The sequence below is a fragment of the Fukomys damarensis genome, unplaced genomic scaffold (assembly GCF_012274545.1).
Source record: "Fukomys damarensis isolate Sample0158 unplaced genomic scaffold, DMR_v1.0_HiC HiC_scaffold_39, whole genome shotgun sequence".
In the NCBI taxonomy this organism is placed as follows: domain Eukaryota; kingdom Metazoa; phylum Chordata; class Mammalia; order Rodentia; family Bathyergidae; genus Fukomys; species Fukomys damarensis.
In genome coordinates this window covers 126730382-126753408 of record NW_022900951.1, presented here as the reverse complement: position 1 = coordinate 126753408, position 23027 = coordinate 126730382, and the positions used below count along the sequence as shown (strand labels likewise).

The following is a 23027-nucleotide window of genomic DNA, read 5'->3' as shown; positions in this document are numbered from 1 at the left end:
TTTTTTTGGTCAGGGATCGAACTTGTGTCCTTGTGCTTGCAAGGCAGGCGGCAGAACCGCTGAGCTAAATCCCCTGCCCGAGTGTTTGCTTTCCTCTACATTGGTGGCCCTTAGGTCTGTCTTGGGAGAGGTGGAAGTGTTTGGAAGTATTTTGTTGCATTGCTTTTTCGTGTTCCAATTTTTTTTTTTGATGTGCTGAAGCTTGAGATCAAAGAGAGTGAAAATGATTTCTTCTTGTTGCAAAGATTTCTGTAGTTAGGTTCTGTTTTTCAGGGATGTATTGCCAGCTGTATTTGTCAAGAGGTACTGTTTACTACTTCAAGCCATTTGATTTAATTAGATTGAACTTTGTTACCGTGTTGTAAGGAGAAAATTTCTACAGGTAATACAGCATGAGCAGATCCAACCATACAGCAATCATAAATATTAAACATTGTTTCGATCATTTCATATTTTTGTTAATCCCCCTTCTATAGAAGTATTATATAGTGTACTATTTTTGGTTCATTTGGGATGTAGAGGGTAAGGGAAGGGGAGAAGTTTAAAAGGAAAGGGTTATGCTTGTGGGAAGAGGGGGAGGTAAGAGGAACACTAAACAGGAGGTCAGACTCAGGTGTTTTTGGATCTTCTTACCCCAATTTGGTTAAGCATCGTTGACATTTATAGACGGCTACACATTGTTCTCCAATGAACTTACACAGGCTCCACTTGTGTTTATGGCATCAGCTAGATGGAGAGGAGGAGAGGGGAGGCAAGGAGGCAAGAATAGGGAAGGAAGAGAAGCAAAAATAGAAGAGAAGAAGCACTAAAAGAGGAAGCAGGTAAAAACCAAAAACCTTAAAGAATAAAGTATAATTCAAACAGTACCAATAAAGGAGCAAATACCAGAAGAAAAGAAAGGCACAAAGAAAGAAAACACATAAAAGCAACCAAAATGACCCAAATCAAACAAAGAAACAAGGAAACAATAAATACCACAAGCAAAATAGAAATAAAAATAAAAGCCTTCCCCTCTTGTTATAGCACCACCCCAGAGGGGCCCTGCATCTCCCTGTTCCCTGAAGTCACAGTGTGACTGAGAGCAGCACGCAGACAGCTGCTTCTCCTTCCAGATGTGTCCTGGAAGCAAGCTGTGCTTGGGGCAGGACTCACACTACAGGTCTCCCAGTATCCAAATGCATGAACTGATTTTGGGGAGGGAGAATATGGTGGATGTCTCTGTCTTCCCTGCAAAGGCTTTTCTTGCCTAATATATGGCCAGAAGGTCACTGGCCCAGGTGTCATGTGCTATCTCTCTACCCACCAATGTCTCTGTCCCAGCCCCAAACACAGAACCTAGGGCACCCCCAGGTTTGGCTGAGGATGCCCTTTGGTGGCATGGGGCAGTGGGCAACATCTCGTGCCATCCTTGGCCTTTATGGTTTTTGGAAAAACAACAGGAAAGTTGCCCGCTCGGTTCTGACTCTGATGAGTCACCCTCTGATGTGGTCACCTGTGCCTCTCCTGTCCCAGATCTCCCCTGCTCCACTCTGCTCTGTGTATCTGTCGCAGACGAGATCCCCCTGTCCTCAGCAGTAGGGGCGAAGAAGTGACTTAGATTCACCTGTGTCCAGCAGGCCTCCTGTGTCCCCACTCGCAGGTGCCCCGTGCCCTGCTCAATGTCCACCCTCCTTTCAGAAAATAGAAAACATGCCACATTAAAAACAAGACAAAGACAAGCCAGATATTGACATAAGCTGAAATCCAACTAAAAGCAACAACTCTAACACCAGTAACAATAAAAATAAAGTGACAATAAGTAAAAAAATGGCGAAAAACTAATAAAGTTTAAAAGTAACAATAATTTTTAAATAGGAGACAAGAGAAAAGGAAAAGTGGAAGAAGTGTAATCAACATTGTAAAATAGATCTTTAAAAGATGGTGATTCTATTCTTTTAGAGGTAGGATACTTTTAGAACTCCCACGCACTAGAACGTAAACAACCGCCCCTCCTCTTCACAGCTCAAGTGAATGGATAGAAAGCGTCTCTGCCACAGAACCAGTGTGTCCATCTGAAGACACGTGCAGACGCTGGCCCCAGGATGTTAGTTTCTGGGTTTGTTTCAGTGAGGAAAAAGAAAGAGCCAAGAATACTGAGGGCATAAAGTGATGTGGACATTTATCTATTGATTCATTGTGTTCTTCTCTCGGACACTTAAACAAGGGGAGATGGTTAGTTTAGGCAGCCAGAGACCCCTCCATCTTCTTTGTAGTTAGCTTTGATAAGTCTTTTTTATTTCCACCAAACCTGTTGTGTTTCGTGGAGAGATACAAGTAGTGAGAACCTGAGCTGCCTTTAGAAGTCAGCCAGGCATAAAGTCGAGGCTCCTGAGCAGGTCCCAACAGGGGAAGGGCACTCACTTGAAAAAAGGGACTGACTACCTATGGCTACCAGGGACATTTCAGCAGCAGCTGGAGACAACTTGCATTCAAGGAACTCTCCCTCTTTCCCCATTTGCGGCATTAGCGGCTTATGAACACTTTTGTCGGTAGAAGGAAAAGGTTTCTAGGGAGGGCCAGGCTCCACCTGGGGGCCCCAGGGGTACTGCACACTGAGAACCTCAGATCTCCCCTGTATTTGAACTGATGGTGCAGGCTTTGGGAACTTTTTGTTGGGTGACTTGGCTGTACCGTTACTGGACAGGATCCAAAGAGGTTCCAAAAGCAAAGATGGGAAACTTAAACAAGTCCCACCCACAGAATAAGTTCAGGACTAGTCATGAGACATGGAAAGATTTATTTAGGAAAGAAAAGTGCACACTCAAGAGAGGAGTTTGGGCATTTAGAGAATGAGACAAATTATTCCCTGGAACTGGGAACATCTATGTTTCTCTAGAGGAGCTAGAAACCTATGGAATTTGTGAGTTTATAGGCAGCTAGCTCCATCTTGGGCTTACATTACTGGACAAAGTGACGGTCCACACAGCCCCCTCAGAAAGGTATTGGCCCTAGGTGGGATGGGTAGGGGGAAGAGCAAAAAAAGGGAAAAGAAAAAAATGTGAGAGAATGAAAAGATGAAAATAAAGTGTTTGTAGATGGGGAGGGGAGGAGGGGGTGAAGGGAGGGCAGAGGTAAAGGGAAAAAATGAGAATCAAGACTTGTCATGTAGAGGTACAAGATCCCAACAATGAATGTAACTGTACTGTATCCCTAAAATGTACCAATAAACTCAATTAAAGCTGAAAAAAAAAAAGAAAGGTATTGGCCCATTTTACTACTGAAAGGTATGAGCCAAGTTTGTTTTTTAAGATGGATAATTCAAGCATTCTTTGAATTCTTTCAGTCTGTTTCTTTATCTTAAGATCAGATTCCTGCTCTTTACTTTCTCAACTAAGTTAACCTAACATCCTTAAGGAATATGGGGTGTGATGGGTCTGGAAGGAAAGAAGTGTAAATTAACCTAGGAAATGCCAATGTGGGTGACATGAGGTAAATCTGTGACCTGGAAGTTGCAGTCTCACTAAAAGTACAGTTGTTTATGTTGTGATTTTCCTTGTCTCCTTTTGACTAATCTTTATTTCTTCTACCCCATCTTAGTGCAAGTTGGGAAGGGGTAAGTTATCTCCCACATTTGGAGCTTTGTATCTCCTACAGGGCACTTTGGTATATAACTGGTGTGAGGTAAGATCCAGGGAAAGAAAATTCCCGGGAAATTTCTTTCAGTCGGGGAGGGTATTTGTTTGGTTTGGTTTTGTTTGCATTTTGTTTCATTTGCATATTTATTTTGGTTTTTTAAAAAAGGCTGGGTATGGTAGTGCACACCTGTGAATCAAGCACTTGGGAGGCTGAGGCAGGAGGAACACTTCAAGGCCAGCCTGGGCTACAGATGAGACCCTAAATAAATAAATAAATAAATAAATAAATAAATAAATAAATAAATGGCTGGGGATGTAGCTCAGTATAAAGGCCAATATTTAAGGGAGTGGGATGCCAGACTGGAGACTGGCAGTGAAGTACAGCCTCTCCTGGATCTGGATTCCAGTTATCCAGAAGACAACCATCTGATGAAGAGAAAGAAAGAGGTGAACCTCCAGGAATTGGAGGGGGCTAACAGGAAGAACAAAAGCTGCAGAGAAGCTGGAGTAATGGAGCACATCACAGAGAAAGCAAGTAGTCTGGATGGCTCACTTGGGCTCCTGGGAGGTGGCTGCCTATGCTTGTGCAGGAAAAGCCCAAAGAGGGACAGTGGCTCCAGAGACTGAGCCACCAGCGCTGGGCCCGAAAGAAGCCCATGGCCTTTGTAAACTGCCAAAACAGTGTGGGGTGTTACCCTGACAGTGACTTCCCACAAGGCAGGCTGGAGTTGGGAAGAAGTCCAGTGTGGTACCTGCTGCATTTGAGAGTTTAATCAGGAGCCACTGTGGGAAGGGGTTAATTGTTTGCAACTGAGCCCCAGAGCAACTGCAGGGCAGCTACACTCCAGGGTTTCTGGTGTGCCGTTGTCACAGTGACTGGTTCGGAGACAACCATGAGACACAGTCATGCAGAGGGCTCAGGCTGGACATGGAGACCCCAAGAAGTTTAACTTCGGCAGGGAGGGAGGCAGAGCTCTTCCCCACCTCCGGAGTGAGTCTCCAGGTTGGGTATGTGTGGCTTTCAGAGGGGTTTGGTATGAAGGTGCTGGCTTTACATCCAGCAGATTGCTAACACCAAGACTCCCCCCATGGCTTACATGAGCACAAAGCTCAGGGGTCTGTTTGCTTCTCCATCTATCAGTGTGAACAAGGGTACAGTGCAGGTTGGATAGTGCCTGCAATGCATAGATAGAGGGGCCTCTGGGGCAGGGAGCACTTCCCAAGCCCAAAGGTCACAAATCTAGGAAGAGACAGCCATGACTTGGGTGGCACAGAGAAAAGAATGGGAGCTGCCAGGCTGACTACAGCATCATGGTGGACACCTCTGCCTGCCCGCACCCAGGGGGAAAGGCTGGGCAGGATGCAGAATTCACACACAGAAATGTGAGTGTGCACGCGATTACTATCCTCCTGACAGAGAGAACTTCTGTAAATAGTTTGAAATCTACAAAATGTTAAGGCAATATAGAATAACTGCTGCCTTTCACTTCTGTAATTTGCTTTGCCTTGCTTGTTTCTTGGGACAAAAATACCAGAGGTTTCACCATTAAAACTTGAAGGCACATAGCTCCAGTTTAAAATGTTATGATTAACAAATGCCAGGGGTGCGTAGCCACATCCCCAGAGTGAAACCAGATGTTCAAACTGAGATAATAGTTGCCATGCCCTAAGCCCTAAACTTTCTCACTAGCCCTGCTTTCCTAACCTGGACCCCCACTCTTGTAGGCTGAATAGCTAAAGATAAACATCCTAAAAGAGAACGCTACATTTGGGTTAACATTGAACTGTCTTATGACTATATGATTTGTGATAGGACCTGAGAGAACTGGAATATCTTACCAAACTACCTAAAATGAGGTTATGATTGTCAAACTTCTGTAACAGGCAGATTGTAACCCAGCCCAGGGTCAGTCATTTAGCACAGCCCTTGGTGCAGGATAACCCTTTGCTAGCAAAGTAAACTTTTTTTGTTTTGTTTTGTTTTACCTACTCTTGCGTCTCTGTGTTTCATTTACCAGTTCCTCCTGCAACACTCCCTCCCCTGTACCTGCTGAATTCCAAGAGTACAGATGCTGGAAAGAAAAGACTCAATCAAAACACAAAGGTCTTTTTTTTTCCCTTCCATACCAGGAATTGAACTCAGAACCTTGCCCTTGAGAGGCAGGTGATAGCACCGCTGAGCTAAATCCCCAGCTCCACAAAGGACATTTTTCACTCTTTTTTTTTTTATTGCTTCTTTGAGGTTTGAGAGGGTTTTTTTCCTTGCCTTCTTTTAAATTTTTTTCTTTATTTTGCTGTTTTTTCTTTTTTCTCATTTTTCTTGTTTATGCTTTTCTGTCACTTTTATCTAATTTTATTAATTTCCTTACTCCTAATAGGATCACAAATTTTCTTTTCTTTCTTTCTTTCTTTCTTTCTTTCTTTCTTTCTTTCTTTCTTTCTTTCTTTCTTTCTTTCTTTCTTTCTTTCTTTCTTTCTTTCTTTCTTTTTTTGTACCAGGGATTGAACTCAGGTCCTTGTGCTTGTGAGGCAGGCAGCAGAAGCACTGAGTTAAATTCCTGGCCCACTCCTAATAGGATCTTTTATCTTCCTTTTCTCTTCTCTTTCTCATCTTTATTTTTCAAATTTTATTCATTGAGCCATTCCTCACCCTTCTATCTTTATTAGCATAATCATTAAACAAAAAGGGAACCTGAAAACTGGATTCAGCACCTGCTAGGTAATGCAAAGAGGACTAACCTAAAATTAATTGGAATTAGTGATCAATTTACCAAAAAAAAAATCACTTTTGTTTGTTTTTGGTTTTTGTTTTTTGAGACAGGGTCTCACTATGTAGTTGAAACTGACCTGGAATTCACTATGTAGCCCAGACTGGTCTCAAACTCACAGCGATCCTCCTGCCTCAGCCTCCAGAGTGCTGGGATTATAGGCATGCATGACCACCCCCAGCAAAACATCACTTTTATCTCATTCCAAAAGCATGCTTCTCCATGCATAAGTTATCAGTAGCTTTAAAATCATGTTATTACTCATATTTTTGCTCCAAACTGTGTCCTTTATGGATTTAAGCACAGTGCATGTAGAGAAGAACACATAATATATGTGGGGAGGGAAAACACAACATTGTCCCTGAAATTCCAAGGCTTTTCTGTAAAAAGAAAATATTTTTTAAAAAGTATATTTTAAGTGATCAATTTAAGAAAAGACTAGATAGTAAAATAATAGCAGTTTATCTATTAGAGAGTGGTGCGGGGAACAGTAAAAGCAAATTTTTCCCGATCTTGAGCTTGTAAGGGGATAGTGAAAAAGCAATCCTTAAGATCTACAATAATAACAGGCCATTCCTTGGGAATTAATGTGGGTGTAGGTACTCCCAACTGTAAAGGTCCCATAGACTGTATTATCTCACTGATTTATCTAAGATCCGTACTCATTCTGCATTTACCACTTTTCTTTTTTATCACAAACACAGGAGAAGTCCATGGATTAGTAGAAGGTTCAATATGCCCTGCACATAATTATTCTTGCACCAAATTTTCCAGTGTATCTAGGTTTTCTCTTGTATGGGGCCACTATTCTACCCACACAGGGGTCTCTTTTAACCATTTTAAAGGCAGTGGCTAAAAGATTAGCATGATAAGTAGTGGAGCCAACATCATGACAAGCCTTCATATACTCCTCCAATGGTGTTTTCTGCTCCCTTAAGGGGTGTGGAGCCTTTTGGCATTCTGCATTAGCATTTTCATAAGATAGGGCCTGTAATAAAAGCTCTTGAACATCTGGTTGTGCAATAGCTCTAGTAATAGCAGTTCAAAGTCAGGATAAGAAATCAGTATAAGGTTCCCCAGGGTCTTGTATGATTTTAGTGAATGACTGGGCACTCCGGTCAGGGGGCTCAACTCTATTCCATGCTCACATACAGCATAAATGTACTTGAACTATAGCGACATCATCAAGACCCGTTTGAGCTGCTAGTGCAGCTGCTGCACCTTGCCCTGTTAGTTGATCTCCTGCAAGGCCTGGTGGATTACGCTGCCTGTTGACACAGCCATTGGTTCAGCTTCTTCCCTCCACCAGGTTTGAAATTGCAGATACTCCCCCGCTGCCTCTAGAATTGTTTTTGCTAAAGTCTCCCAGTCCATGGGTATCAACCAATTTTTAGTTGCATAGTTATTAAGAAGTCCAGTCACATAAGTTGAATACAAACCGTAAGAATTAACAGCTTCTTTAAAAGCCTTTAAAACCTTATATTACTTATTATGATGATCGATTTGAACATAACCTTGGGGATGCTGAGCATTAGCTGGCATATTTTGGCAAAGTATAGGAAATCCATAGAAATCTAAGTAATCATAGGAATTATCACTCAAGCAATCTTTATCAAAATCCAAAAGCAAGTTTTTCCCAAAAGATCCTCCAAGCTGTACTAGGGGCCTTTGAAGTATCACGGGGCCAACATGTGTGGCTGGTGGAGAAAAGACAGGAGCGGGAGGGACCGAAGGCTCAAAACTTTCTTTATATGATTACAAATAGTCGGGGTTTCTGTTTCTCGTTTCTTCACATTTCCTCCTCCAGTTTGGAAAGTTAATTTATCTACCTTCTCAGCTATCTGCTAAACTGAGCCATCAGGATTTTATAATCCTCCATGTAAGGGTTGGAATCCGACCCTTCAGTGTTTACATCCTCACTTTCGCTTTCAGTTGAGGATAGCTCCTCGGATTGTTTACCAAATTCAGTCTCCTGTCTTTTTATCTTTCCTTTTGTTTGGGGGTTGTTTGTTTGTACCAGGGATCGAACTTGGGTCCTTGCGCTTGCAAGGCAGGCGGCGGAACCGCTGAGCTAAATCCCCGGCCCTGTCTTTTCACCTTTATCTTTATCTCCTGAGCAAGTGGGAGCCTGTTCTAGCAAAGGGGAAAGAAGTTGTCGGTATAACATGCCATCCGCAGACTCATACCCCCGAGGCGGTATCTGATTTGGGTGCTCAGGATCTGTACCATAGGATTCCGATTCAGACTGAAGGGCTGGAGAGCTACGGATATTAAATTACAGAGGAACCAGATTGACCCTGGAATTGCATCCCCAGCCTGATGAGTGTGCTGTAAAGCCTGCATAACTTGCTCCCACACTTTCAAATTTAACTGAGTTTTACCACTGGGGTGAAACCAATTACAGTGTTTTCTTACCACCGAGAATAGCTCCCTGAACTGGGAACTCTTCACCTTCGCCCCTGCACTTTTCAGCAGATTGCGAAGTAATTTGATATATGGAGTCTCGGTGGATGGGGAATTCCCCATGACTCTACTTCTGAAATTCCCAAAAGGTTTGTTTTCTCCTGAACGTACTTTTTGTTTCCCTTTCGGTTCCCCCGTCTTTTGGAGACTTACCCTTCAGGTCCCTGTTCGGAGGCCACTTGTCGGCGGGGACGCGAAGGACAGCCAGGCAGCAGGAATGTAGTTTTGCTGAGGAGTAGAGGGCTGAAGCTCTCACAGGCAAACAGCAGCCAGCTCTCACCGACCTCGCTTTTTATTAGATACATTATTTCTTGCAAAGCCTTAGAAAATATTTTTTATGAACACCTAGTTCTAGTTATTCATATACTTTCTCAAAACAGACTGTTCCCCAGAGTGTTATCGGATTGTTCTCAGGACTGTTTGCAGCCTTGACCTTCTGAGTTGAGGCTCTGTGTGGGGAACCACAACTACAGCTCCTATTCCAATCCGTGTCCCAATGTAACCTTCTCCTCTACAATAGAGAAGCCAGGGAGCCTTTTTAGCATCTCTTTAAACTGTCAGCATTAGGCCATATAAACAAACCCATTAACAGACTAGTTAAGTCATGGTTATTAACTCTTTACAGCAGAAGACTTTTTTTCTTAAAGCCACCTATTACTAAAACATAAAATGAGTTTTCTTTATACAAATTATTAACTTTAGGATACCTTAAAATAATGAACAAATTTTACCCTCAATCACTATGAGACTTACTATTTAAAGCTCATTTTTAACTTGGTGGTCTATAGTTTGACAAAGTCTCCATTTAAAGGTATTTATTGTACCTCTAGAACAGTTACTCTGAGAATGATTAAAGAATCAAGTGTCTTTTGATCTTAAATCACAGTGCTACAAAAATACTTATATCAACAATTTATGAAATGCATTTAACAGACAAAACATTATTTTAAAATTTTAAGAAGCAAAGAATACATGAATTTATACTTAGCAAATGTCTTTTTTTTTCTTTTTTCTTTTTTTGGTTTTTTGAGACAGAGTCTCACTATGTACTTGAGACTGACCTGGAACTCACTATGTAGCCCAGGCTGGTCTCAAACTCACAGCGATCCTCCTGCCTCAGCCTCCCAAGTGCTGGGATTACACTTGTCTACTACCACGCCTGGCAGCAAATGTCTTGAATATTTTAAGTTAATTACATATTACTCAGATATTTTACTGAATTTAATTGTTAATAGTTGCCTCTATATGGCCTACAAAATGTGAGACATCTGACAAACACCAGTTAATATTTCAAACCATTTTTTTCCCTGAGGGAAAAATACTTTTCAAAAGTTGTCATCAAGACTTGGAGATTCCATTTACGTACACTCCAGCAGGATGCTATTTAAAATCTTCAAAGTATTTTCTGAAGCTTTTGAACTTTAATATTTACATTGACCCAAATGAATTATTCTTTAACCAAATGTTTAAGTCCCCAAATGGAATTGTCCTGGATAATAAGGATGCCCCTAATGAGTCAACTTGGAAGAATATAAAAGGAACTTTAATGGTCATAAGCATTTAAAACGACAAAACTTAGAAGTCTAGAAAAATTCACAGATTGCAGGAGGGAATCCCACATCATTCCAGAATTTCAGAAATCAGCACCCATGTAAACACCAACCAAGGTCTTTCGGGAAATTAAGAAACAAGGCTGGTCAATGTTGACTCAGACACAAGTTAATGCATAAGACAAAAATGTCTATTCTTTCTCATAGACTCTGTAAGGAAGCTCTCAAAGAGACTTTTACCGGATAATCTGCAGTAAACAGAAGCTTTCAATTGCTCCCGCTTCTCTGCTGCAATAAGCCATAGGGATGTCTGTCATCCAACTCAACTTCTGCTGAGTGGAATAACCAAGGGGAAGCTGCCAAACTCTGTAAATCACTCTTGTTTAAAAAAGCAGGCCTGCAAGAATTCTGGAACAAACCAGCCTGACACTAATGCAGTACTGATATCGTCAGAGAAAACCATGGGGATGGGGAACAGGCACACCTGGCCCTTTATCTTCTACTCATTGAAAGCATGATTTGTGAAGGGTTCCCCTGGGACAGTCAAGGACTTAAAAGTCACCTGCACTATAAACCATAACCAATGTCTAGCAGCAGCTAAATGTTGTCTCTTACTACCCCTTCTGCTAATACTAGAAGCAGCCTTCACACTGACTAGTGCTAACGAACATCTCTGAGAAACTAAACAGGTGAAACTTTTAAATAAAATAACTTCCAGCCAGCACTATATTAATGTGTGTGGTACATTTTCTCGACTGATTCTTGAGGCTTTAAGGTTATAAAGTAAAAGATTGATTACATTTCCTTTATGCTTTTCGGTCTTTCTTATAACCCTTATGAAACAGGAAGTGCTCTTTTGAAAGTCAATCACCTCAAATATATAATTCTGATTGGCTAACTCGGGCAAAATCCATGTTGACAGTTTTAAAGGCACTTTTATCTCTTAAACATTTGCTTAAGTCATGTGGATAAAGGCACTTGGTTTTATGCTTTCTTAATCAATGAAGGCTATTATTTTAAATTAATCTGGTACCATCTAAATGATATACAAACACAAGGACACACACAGATATATAATACACACCTAACATGACAACATACATAAAACTAAGACTTATGTTGATCTATCATTTACCAGCTTTTTAAAAATTACACTATTGGCATGCTTTTTCTTTTTATAGCCCTAAGCAAGACTTAATCCTAAATTTGCATGTTTGGAAGGTATGATTTCTGGTTGTAGCAAGGTGAAAAATATACATCTCAAAAGAGATTTCTTACCCAGTTAATTTAAATTTTAATTTCCTGAGGAATTTTCTGCCTTAAATTATTATAAGTCTTAGTCAATTTAAAAAACTCTTCATCTGCATTTTAATGCATTTTTCATTGTGCTAAAATCTAGACACGGCTGGTCAGAAGCTTACACGTCTTGTCCTGGCTCTATTTTGCATCACCTCCAGTGCTAGAAGCCGGATCACAAAGGAGGAGTATGTCCACCATGATTCCAAGGGAAGCCACATCAGACCATGACCCATCCTGGCAGATGACACAACCTGTACAGGGGAAAATCAGAAGAGTTAAAAGACGCCTCACAAGGAGATATATATATTCCACCAAAAATGAATAGGCTTGGTTTTTTATTTAATTTTTTGTGGGTTTTTTTTTTGAGACAAGGTTTCACTTTATAGTTCAGACTGACCTTGAACTCACTATGAGGCCCAAGCTGGCCTCAAATCTGTGGTGATCCTCCTGCCTCAGCCTCCCAAGTGCTGAGATTATAGGTGTTCGCCACCACAGCTGGCTGAAAAACTTGTATAAATATTTTAATACTAGATGTATTGAGACATCATGAGATTAATCCAGGTTACCTTTGGCCTCCACAATTACAAGAGATGCTTATAGTGGTGGCCATTGGCTTCCAGGCATTTATGAATTGCTGCTTTGGGAACCTTGGTTATGGAGACTGCTGCACCTGCATTTTCAAGTTCTCTTAAGGGCCAGCAGTGCAGTGGGTTTTCTGTGACACACGACGTCCTCTAGGGGCCCCCATATGAGGATAACACCATCTGTTGAAAAAACATACTATTTTTCTTTTCCTGAAGTGTGCATATATTGTGGGGGGGGCTCTGTATATATATTTCTTACTTTGACTTGGCCTTAAACACTCAACGGGAAAATACAGGTGAAAATGTATATATGGAGAGGAGAATGATAGCATTAGGCAAAAAGCTAGATTGGATATAAAAAGGAGCTCCAAACTCCACAGCAGCCCCGTGGCAGTCTCCAGCTGCACTTCAAACATTTTCCCCTATAGCCCTAATAAATCATGATTCCTACCCTCATCCGCCCTACTGTTATGGAAGGAATCAGTAAGTGACACACAGAGAGGCAGCAGAATGGAACTAAAATGACAAATTTATTTATCGATAAGGGTCGATCGCACATAAGCCATGCCTGGATCGACGCCACACTGGGTTACAACTCCTCCTTTTATAGGGTTTCACAGCCTTGTCTTTATTTGGGCAGATACATTTCATTCTCACAGTTCAAATCACGGTCACAAAATAGTTAACTTTCAACCCAAATGTAACAGTTCTTTGCAGTTGGGGAGTTTACCTTTAAGATTCGCCCAGTCATCTATTCTAGTCCATAGCAAGGGGGTGTTCAGGGTCAGGGGAGCAGATGTTAGCAATGGGTTCTTTCATCTAGACACTGTTACTATCATGTGGCTCCAGTCTCTCCCGAGCTCAAGGTCTTGATGTGCCCTGTTGTCTCACAGTAAGACCAAATGCCTCATTCAGCAATTAGTGCCTTTGGTGCCTATTAGTTCTGAGCAAAACAAAATAAACTGCTGTCAGGGACAGCAGAAGCCATTTTACACTATATATAACACTTTGTAGGTTTTTGCTATTTATAAAAGTATTCCCTATCACTACCAGAAAGGTGTTTTCAGACTCTCTGTATATTTCCAATATGTCATTTAATGTTCTTTACCTCTCTGGTAAAGATTTAGCTTCTTACATACATGTGTCTATAAAATATAAATGGCAATGTAAATATTCCAGCTACAAAGCTTTGTTGCCTTTGTGGTATAAAAATTGAGAGAGTTCAAAAAAATTGGGGGGCAAAACATCATAGATCACTCAACTAAAAAAGTGGCAGAGCTCATGCCTTTTGCCTGTAAAATAGGCCATTTATCTTTCTTTCTGAGTGGACCATCCTCTTGCCCTAAACCAAGACCATGCTGGAACAGATTCACAGGTTTCCCATTGCCAAAAAGGTAGCATACTTCTCTCTCTTGAGGGGCCCTATTGTATTATTTGGAGTGCTTACTCTTAATTTTCTGCCTAATAAATCCCTTTATGTCTCCTCCTTGTGCATTCTGAAATTTCTTTTTCCACAAACATAACAATTTTCTTCTGTGGCTGGGATGAGGTCAGTTTCTTCATCACTCTTATGAAAACTTCCTAGCAAGTTGTCTGCTGGCATTAAGTATAACGACTTTGGGAGGTTTTTCCTTTTAGCAAAAGAAATGGCTTGGAACCTTAATTTGTGCTCACCTAATGTCTCATATTTTCAGGGTAAATGAGAAGTAACTGTTAAAAATAAATTAAATGGAAATAAATAAAAGTTATAAAATATATGATATAAATAGAAGATCCAAATTGTTTAAAGTTAAAATACTAAAACAATTGCTAAGTATAAAATCAAGTACTCTTGACTTCCTAAAATCTATGAAAGATAATGTATTTGAGACTGCTAAATGTGTCATAGAAAGAAACAAATATATGTATAAACTTTGTAGTGTATCAGCAAGAGGTAGCTGATCATTTAATAAGTTTGAGCGTAACTATTCTATAGGGAAATAAATATCTAGAACTAACGACTTGTCAAAGCATGATTTCATCAAATATAGATCAGTAAGCTACAATAGCTTTAAAATAAGTTTAAGGGTCATAATTATTCATCATTTGAAGACATCCTAAGTCAATAATTTGTATAAGGATAACTTATTTAAGTAACAGTCCGTTTTTAAAAAATCTTTTATTTGACTTCTCTGGTCGATCCAGAGGTTTGTTTATGTAGTCTAAAAGAGATGCTAGAAAGGCTTGCTTTTCTGCAATATATTGATACTGTTTTCTTGGTCTTTTATTAGGCTTTAATTTTCTAAAAAATTAAATCTTAGCATGTTGGGGCTTATTTAGACATTTGTTCTAAGTTTTTTCATAATGCTTTGTTTTATAATTCTAGTTAAACTACTATATGTGTTATATTTTATGTTTAAGTCTCATTGTCTTAGTATAATGCAGTAATCATGATTGTCCTCTTAGTGTGCTGTAAAAGTAACTAAATTGTTTTGATAAGCATTATCTTGAATATTTATAACTGGCAAGAGTCATTTGCCTCTTAGTCAATAAGAGAAAATCTTGGGTTATTACAAAAAAGAATGTTCTTAGCAAATAGATGTTAATGCTTAGAGTCTGTATTCAAAATTTTTGTAGGTCAGTTGTGTGTACTTAATAAATAATAAAGGTATTACTAAATTTCAATTCTTAGTTTTGGTGTGATTACATGATGTAATTTACATTGGTTCATAGGAAACAGGGATCCTGGAAATACATCTCACACACCTTTCACACAGAACTAAACTTGTCTCACGGAAAATCAGTTTTCTTAATTACAGACTGAATTTGCTTGGCTCTTATTAGTTTGATATCATTTTGCTTGATTTGAATGTTTTATTTCGGGTGAGGCCACAGCTTAGCTTTATCAGCCCTGAGGCTCCTAGCTGTCCAGTTACTGGTTGTTTGGGGACAGTTTTCTTATCTCTCATTTTGCTCTTTTACTTAAATTTCTCCTGCTTTGCTTACAGTATGGGTCAAACTTTATCTGAGAAGGAAAAGCAATGTAAGCAACATTTGCAATGTCTCTTAAAAGCATCGACTGGGAAAAAAAGAAATAGAATACAATAAAATAAAAGAGAAAAGGGGGCTAAAGGCAACAAATGTCAAGCCAATAAAGTATGCTAAACTGGGACAAATCTATCAAAAAATACAAAGTCCTATCAGTATTGTTACAAAGACTCAGAGCCATGGCAAAAACACACGGGAGTGTCCGTCCGCTAAACAGAAGTGTTTCGTGTGTTCTGTGTGCTTTCTTCTCGTGTCTGGACGTTGCCTTGTCTGTTTTAATAACTGGTTACGGTACCTGCAGGTGCTTCATTGAAATTTTTTTTTGCTCATATCAATTTTATTCTTCCTCCTACTTTTGCCCTTGTAAACTTCGGGCTCTTAAGAGAATGAGCCAGAATGAGGCTCAGTACAGAACAAAGGCTCGGAGACTTAGAGGGCACTTACACATAAAACCCTTAAAGTCTGGTAATGTAAAGGTTCTACTGAGGCAGACTGATATGTGTGTGTGTTAACTTTCATTTTTTGCTCATATCAATTTTATTCTTCCTCCTACTTTTGCCCTTGTAAACTTCGGGCTCTTAAGAGAATGAGCCAGAATGAGGCTCAGTACAGAACAAAGGCTCGGAGACTTAGAGGGCACTTACACATAAAACCCTTAAAGTCTGGTAATGTAAAGGTTCTACTGAGGCAGACTGATATGTGTGTGTGTTAACTTTCATATAAATTGCAAAACCTAACAGTGGGCTAATTTAAATCCACTGGTAAAAGTAAAGATGAGTTTAAACTTGGTGATGTGTCCTTTCACCCTGCTAGCTAATCAAAATGATATCAAAATTGGTTCTATAAATACAGTGCCTATTATTGTCTGCATGCAATAATTTCAAACTTTTTTCATTGGTATTTAAGAGATAAACATAAAAGTGAGACTAAAAATCCTATGATGCAGGGACAAACTTTTATGAGTTAAAAATCAGAACACACAGCTTCTCACTCTGGTGTGCCTCTCATCAGCACCCCACACTTGCAAGAGCGTACATCAGGTTCATGCTTTCGCTGCCTCTGGAGTCCCTTCCTTTTCAATCAGGGGCTCGCCAAGGACATCCTATTGATACATGCAACAGGTCCTAGGAGAGAGAAAGATGCACCTTGCCCTGTTTCTGAACAGGGTGCTTTACCTAGTCACCTCCTCCATACACAAGCTATGGGACACCTGCAACACCTGCTGTTTAAGAACAGCGAAATCACCTGCTATGGTGTTGCATGCCTGTAATTTCAGCACTCAGGAGGCTGAGGCAGGAGGATTGCCACAAATTTGAGACCAGCCTGGGCTACATAGTGAGTTCAAGGCCAGCCTGAACTGCAAAGCAAGACCTTGTCTCAAACAAAACAAGACAAAACAACAAAAGAGCAGCAAAACCGATGCCAGAAAAAATAAAATAGGTACTTGTGATGACCAAATAACCTAGTGCACAAGCCAAAATAAAAAAATTAGAAGGCTGGGGATTTAGCTCAGTCATTCCGCCGCCTGCCTCACAAGCTCAAGGACCCGAGTTCAATCCCAGGTACCAAAAAAAAAAAAAAAATAGACTATACGGCCCCTTGGTGGTCAAGACATCCTTCAACTAGCATATAAAAATGCCAATGGTAACTGTCAAAGAGTCCTGACACCCCTTAAAGGAAAAAATTTAAATACTGCTAAATGATTAAGGATTGCCAACATATATCAGTGGAACCCCACAGTGCCCAAGTTCTTGCCACAGCTTTGCAGCCCCAGAAATATTACAATTGTGACAAGGTGGGACATCTTCAATAGGACTGTGAAAATAATAAGCCAGGCAAAAAGATCAAACCAAAGCAAAAATATCCTAAACTGTAAAAAAAGAGTATCACTGAACCAATCATTGCCACGCCAGATCTGATAATAAGGGGATCCCTGTTTCAAAAGGTGGGAAGGTTGCCAGGACTGGTGATGGTTGACTGTAGTTCCAGCACTTGGGAGGCTGAGGCAAGAGGATTGCCTTGTTCTTGCCTTAGTTGTGTGTGGTGCAAATAGATGTAGTCTAACACTTGGGAGGCTGAGGCAGGAGAACCTCCATGAGTTCGAGGCCAGCCTGAGCTACATAATGAATTCAAGGCCAGGTTGAACTACATAGCAAGACCATGTTTCCAAAAAAAACAAAACAAAACAGGAAGGAAAACACAAGTCCCCACACCCTGATAAAAAATGAGCCAATCAATCATATTATGTTCACACCCAGAGGCGCAACAAGAGACCATTATTACAAATCTGAGCTAATTGATAAATTTATTTTTGGCTTCTAATTTAAGCTGGTATTTTGTTTTATTAGTATGCTCAAAACATTCCTTGTGCATTGTAAATTCTTAACTTGTTAACTTGCTCTTCTCTCTGCGTTCTGCTGGTACTAAGATAAAAATACTGATTCAAAGTTATTTGAAAGTCTGTTGGCAGCTAGTCAAATGTGAAAATGTAACACACACACACACACACGCACACACATGCACACACACCCGCTTGCGCGGCGAGAAAGGGAGCCACGGTCAGTTGGTCCGGGAGGTGCGGTGTGGTGCCCTGGCCCTGGGTTCGGGAAGGAGCTCCCCTCGGTGCTGCCACTGCCCCACCAGGGCGGGTCCCCCAGAACTACAGTTCCCAGCATGCTGCGAGCTCAAAGGTGCTGAGGCAGGGTCCAGGCCTCCTCTGCCCTGAGGGGCTTTCTGCCCAGCGTGGCTGGGACGCGAGCCTTGGAGGAGACACCGCCCCCCGCCGCCGGGCTGCAACAAGCTGCACCTGGAGAAGCTGACCCTGTCATCACCCACATCCTAGAATGTTCTGCAGGTGTGACAGAGGTGACCATCATAGAAAAGGCACCTGCAGAACATCATATGATTTTTTCCCGGACGCAAATATAACTGTATGATGCCTGAGGATATGAAGAGCTTTTCCCTGATGACACATGACCTGGAGTGTGAAGCTAGATGAGCACATCATTCCTCTGGGCAACATGGCAATGAACAGCATCTCAAAGCTAACTGAGCTCCACCCGTCTTCCATGTATTCACTTCCTAATGCACCAACTCTGGCAGACCCACAGGACGAAACCCGGAGGACCAGCCAGAGAAGTCTCATTTTGACTCTCGAAGTGTGATATTTGAGCTGGATTCGTGGACTGGGAATGGGAGGGGTTGCCTTATCTGCAAAGCTGGGAAAGCAGCATTAGCACAAGACCCTGAGGTCTGGTTCCTGGACAGAGCATTGTATCGGCATTTTCTCACAGACACTTTTACTGCCCACTATCGCCTGCTCATCACCCACCCGGGCCTGCCCCAGTGGCAGTATGCCTGCACCAGCTATGGCATCAGCCCAGGCCAAGCGGTGGTTCAGCTTGTATAACCCCTCACCTACAACACAGACCTGCTCACAGGAGAGACCGACTCCTTCATGAACAAGCAGGAGCCAAGCAAAGTGTTCAAGACCAAGACCAAGACCGTAATCCAAAAAAGAAAGGGCCTGTTCAGCCTGCAGGTGGCCAGAAAAGGCCCTCGGGTCCCTCTGCCTCCAAACCCTCATCCGGCTCTGCAAAACCCGTCCGCAAATGAGCACCACCTCCACCTCTCCACCAGCTCCATGGCAGCGATTTCCGTGCAGATGGCCCCAGGGACCCAACTTGATTCTGTGTAATTATAAACATCTCCTGAGCGACCAAAGTCTTAGGCCTTTTACTCCCACTGCCATTAGGTGGGAGTTGGAAGGGCCTACATACTGAATTTTGCTCAAGCGTCCTTCCCTTACACTCTTCCTAGTGGGTTGTTCCAGCCTCTGCCTGCAAAAGCTGTGGAGAATTTCAGATCTTACATGGCCAGAGAAATCTATTAAGAGCTTTTCTCTTTTTCCACACTTGATTTTCAACCCCTTAGCAGTCATTGGAGGAGTCCCCTAAGGAAATCACTGGTTTTTGATTCAAGAAACATTGAAACTGCACAGTTGAGTACACAGCCAGTAGTCACAGGTGACTATTTAAATTGCATTAAATTTTATGTCCTCAATTGCCTTCTCCACATTGCAAGAATTCACATGACTAGGGCCAGTCGTGCTGCACCTGCCTGGCAAGGTCTTGAGTTGGATCCCTGGCACCACAGGGGAAAAAAAAAAGAATTCACATGACTAACAGATTCCATATTATACAGCACAGAGCTATGGAATGTTTTCATCATCACAGAAACTTACTTTGGACATCAGTACACTCAAATATTTTCATACTAATCTTCCTCAAATTAGTTAATTTTTGTTTTTAATGTCAATGCCCTGACTTCAGGAGTTGTAATGTTTCGTGAAAACTTGGAGTATATAATTGTGTATTCTTTATATACTTTATCAGGAACATATCTACTCTTCTCATTTTTTATCTTCCTATAAACTCTTTCTTCCTCATAAAAAACAAATAAAAACAAAAATGTAACAATCTGAGGCCTGTAAAAAAAAAGAGAGAAAAAAATAAACACTTCAAAATTCAAGTGGCCACTATCAAGTTTGTTACGCAAAATTTATAGTAAGATAGAAAAAATACATAAAGTATGAGATATATTTTTTTATTCGAGAGGATTTTATGTGATAAACATTGTTGCCCTACTAGGAAGATGAAGAGAGAGATGATTACAAAACTAGAAAGCAATTTATAAAAAGAAAAAAATATATATATATATATATGTCTTTGGTTATTTTGAGCTTTGCTCTTGTGAATTTCACTGAGCCCAAAATATTCCTTCTAAAAGCTCCTTCCTGCTCCAAGATTAGGGGGCTCTGGTCCAGGCTGTCATCACACACTGCTTCCTAGGTCTCAGCTCACCTCTCCCACTGACAAAGGCTGTGACTCCTGTTTCTAAAATTCACACTAAACATGAGCTTTTCTGCATGACTAACAGAGACACCCAGACTGTTCAAGGACAAAAAGCCAGACAAATCTGCCTCTTGGGGTAGTTCCAACCTAATCTGTGGCCCTCATTATTGCTTGACTTCATGGTGTATTAAATATATTAAATATTTTGAAAATGTACAAGTCTTCACTTCTCCACTGCAAGAGAAACCACCAACAGAGCTAAGAGACAACCTACCTGCAATGTGGGAAAAAATGTTTACCAGCTGTTCCTCGGACAAAGGTCTACTATCTAGAATATATAAAGAACTAAAAAAAAAAAATCAGACGCCCCAAATTTAAAGACCCAATTCAAAAATGGGCATCTGACATGAACAGACCTTTCTCAGACAAAGAAGGAAAAGCAGTAAATAAACATATGAAAAAATGTTCCACATCACTGGTCATTCGAGAGATGCAGAAGAAAACAACACTGAGATTCCACCTCACCCCAGAAAGAATGGCTGCTATCAAGAAATCAACCAATAACAAATGCTGGTGGGGTTATGGGGGGATATGAACCCTTCTCTATTGTTGGTAGGAGACTGGTGCAACCCCTATGGAAATCAATATGAAGATACCTCAAACAACTAGTATTAGAAGTCCCATTCAAACCATCTATTCCACATCTGGGTATCTTCCCAAAAGAATTAAAAGAATCACGCTCACCCATGTTTATAGCAGCGCAGTTTGTAATAGCTAAAACTTGGGAACAGCCCGATTTCCCATCAACTGGAAAATGGATAAAGAAGATGTGTTTTTTTTTATAAAATGGAGTACAACTCAACCATAAAGAATGAGAAATTAGAAACATTTATAGCTAAGTGAATGCACATTGAGGCCATACTCTTAAGTGAAATTAATAGGACACACATGTGTAAATACTGTACAGTTTCTCTGGTGTGACAAACTAAAAGTGTAAATAAGGGTCAAAATGCATAATTGATATAGTGTATTAGGAAAAAATGTTTAAAGGTGTAGGGGAAGTGGGAGGGGTAGGGGAAAGCTAAGAAGGGAAAAGAAAAAATAAGAGAAAAGGAAAAAATGGAAATAAAGTTTCTGTAAATAGGAAAGGGTGAGGGAGGGGAAAGGAGGGCAGGGGAATGGGGAAAAAATAAGAACCAAGACATATCATATAAAGATTCAAGATCCCAATGATGAATGTAACCATACTGTATACCTAAAATGTACCAATAAAGAAAAAAGAAAAAAAATCAATAAAACCCGAAGAACCAAAAAAAAACTGTACAGGTCTTCAAAGAGGCAAAATTAAAAATCATCTTATCATACTGGTGACTTCTAGGTTAAAATTATTTGTGATGATGAACTTTTAAGTTCAAATATCTGGCTTCTCTTTTGTTTTCCAACTATTCATGATAAATATACATGCCAATCTAACATAAGACAGCCAGCCAAAAGATACGAATACTTTTCAAGGTGTATGCTTGCAACTATTTAAAAGTGCTCAAACACTAGATAGTCAAACAACATCACATAAACATCTAGGGCCAGATGCATTCTTCTTAGGTGACGCTCTTTTGAAAGATGACAAATTTGGGTTTCTTCGTACCACTTAATGTAATGACGTCATCACGATTGCTATGATAATGTTATATTGTCCTTGATCTCAAGTTTTCTCTATAAAAGTTGATCATTCTTGTCTGTGAACATTTTACAGGAATTCAACTTCTAAGACAACCATAATTGATAAAAAAAATTGCCAGTTCCCTGATTCAACTTCTCAACATTGTTGCTAATTCGGCCCATGTCGTGGAGACTCTACAAGGGAGTCAGACTGCCCTTATTTCAAATGAAAATGATAAAATGCTCTTTCGTCTGCTCCCTGGCCCCCTAGTGGAGGGAAGGGCCAATTTCCTCACGAACTTTCCTCCAACTCTGACCCGCTAATCATGTCACTAGAGTCCCTCACAACTCCACGAGACAAGCCCTTGTAGAACAAACCAATGCGCTCCTCAAAACCCAATTTATAGAGCAAAATGGAGAATACAGACAAAGGTTTTAATTTAAATTAGTAAGACTTTAAATTTTCTAAATTGTGACTCAGAAGTTTTCATAGCAGTACAGAAAAGCAACTCACCTGAGCAGATGCTGCAAAACACAAGAATTCTCTTCACTTCTGAAAACCTGTTTCTCATAAAGATCACATAAGTCTCTTGCAACTCCAAAGTTACAAGGATAAAAGTGCCCCTTGTCTTTCTGGGTTTGCTGACATATACACCTCAGGTAAGTGACATGGCTTATTGTGCTCCTGTTCTTACTTCACCTGTCTTAGATATAGTTCTGTGAGAGATCCCAAATCACCTATTTCCTCAAATGACACCTCATATACAGATACAACTTAACTGTCACCTCCAAGCCCCTTAAGGGACTGTCGGAGAGACCGCAGCCAGTCTGGCTATTCCAGTGGTTGGCCCATTTTGCCACAAATGACATTTCCTAACCAAAGAATTTCCATTATATATAGTCACCAATATCTTAGAAATAATTTTAATATCTCTCAACTAAACATTTTTCATATTATGGTACTCAGACAACAAGCCAAAGCTTGGCTTCCCACCACCAATCTCATGACAGAATGGATAAAAAATTTAGTTCTTGAACAAATTACCTCAACACTTAAACTTATCAGACAAAAATGTTTTCTGAACTTTTGTTGTGTGACAGCTACTGCAGTTGCCTGAACTCATTCCAAACTGCTTCAAACTATGTGCAAAATAGTACCTCTGAACTTCCAACTCAGACCAACATTGGTTCATAAAAATCTTACGGTAAC

General features: G+C 40.5%; 1 protein-coding gene and 1 pseudogene across 1 annotated transcript in view; one reads left to right on the top strand and one right to left on the bottom strand.

The window, feature by feature from the left end:
• LOC109118098 (paraneoplastic antigen Ma6F-like) overlaps positions 1–9255 on the bottom strand; it is an 18113-nt gene extending 8858 nt beyond the window's left edge. Inside the window, exon 1 of the mRNA XM_019207651.2 lies at positions 8999–9255. The gene's annotated coding sequence lies outside the window, so the exon portion shown is untranslated. The remainder of the gene's footprint in view (positions 1–8998) is intronic.
• Positions 1–18920, top strand: part of LOC104863095 — a 26033-nt pseudogene extending 7113 nt beyond the window's left edge.
• The last annotated feature ends 4107 nt before the right edge of the window (positions 18921–23027 follow it).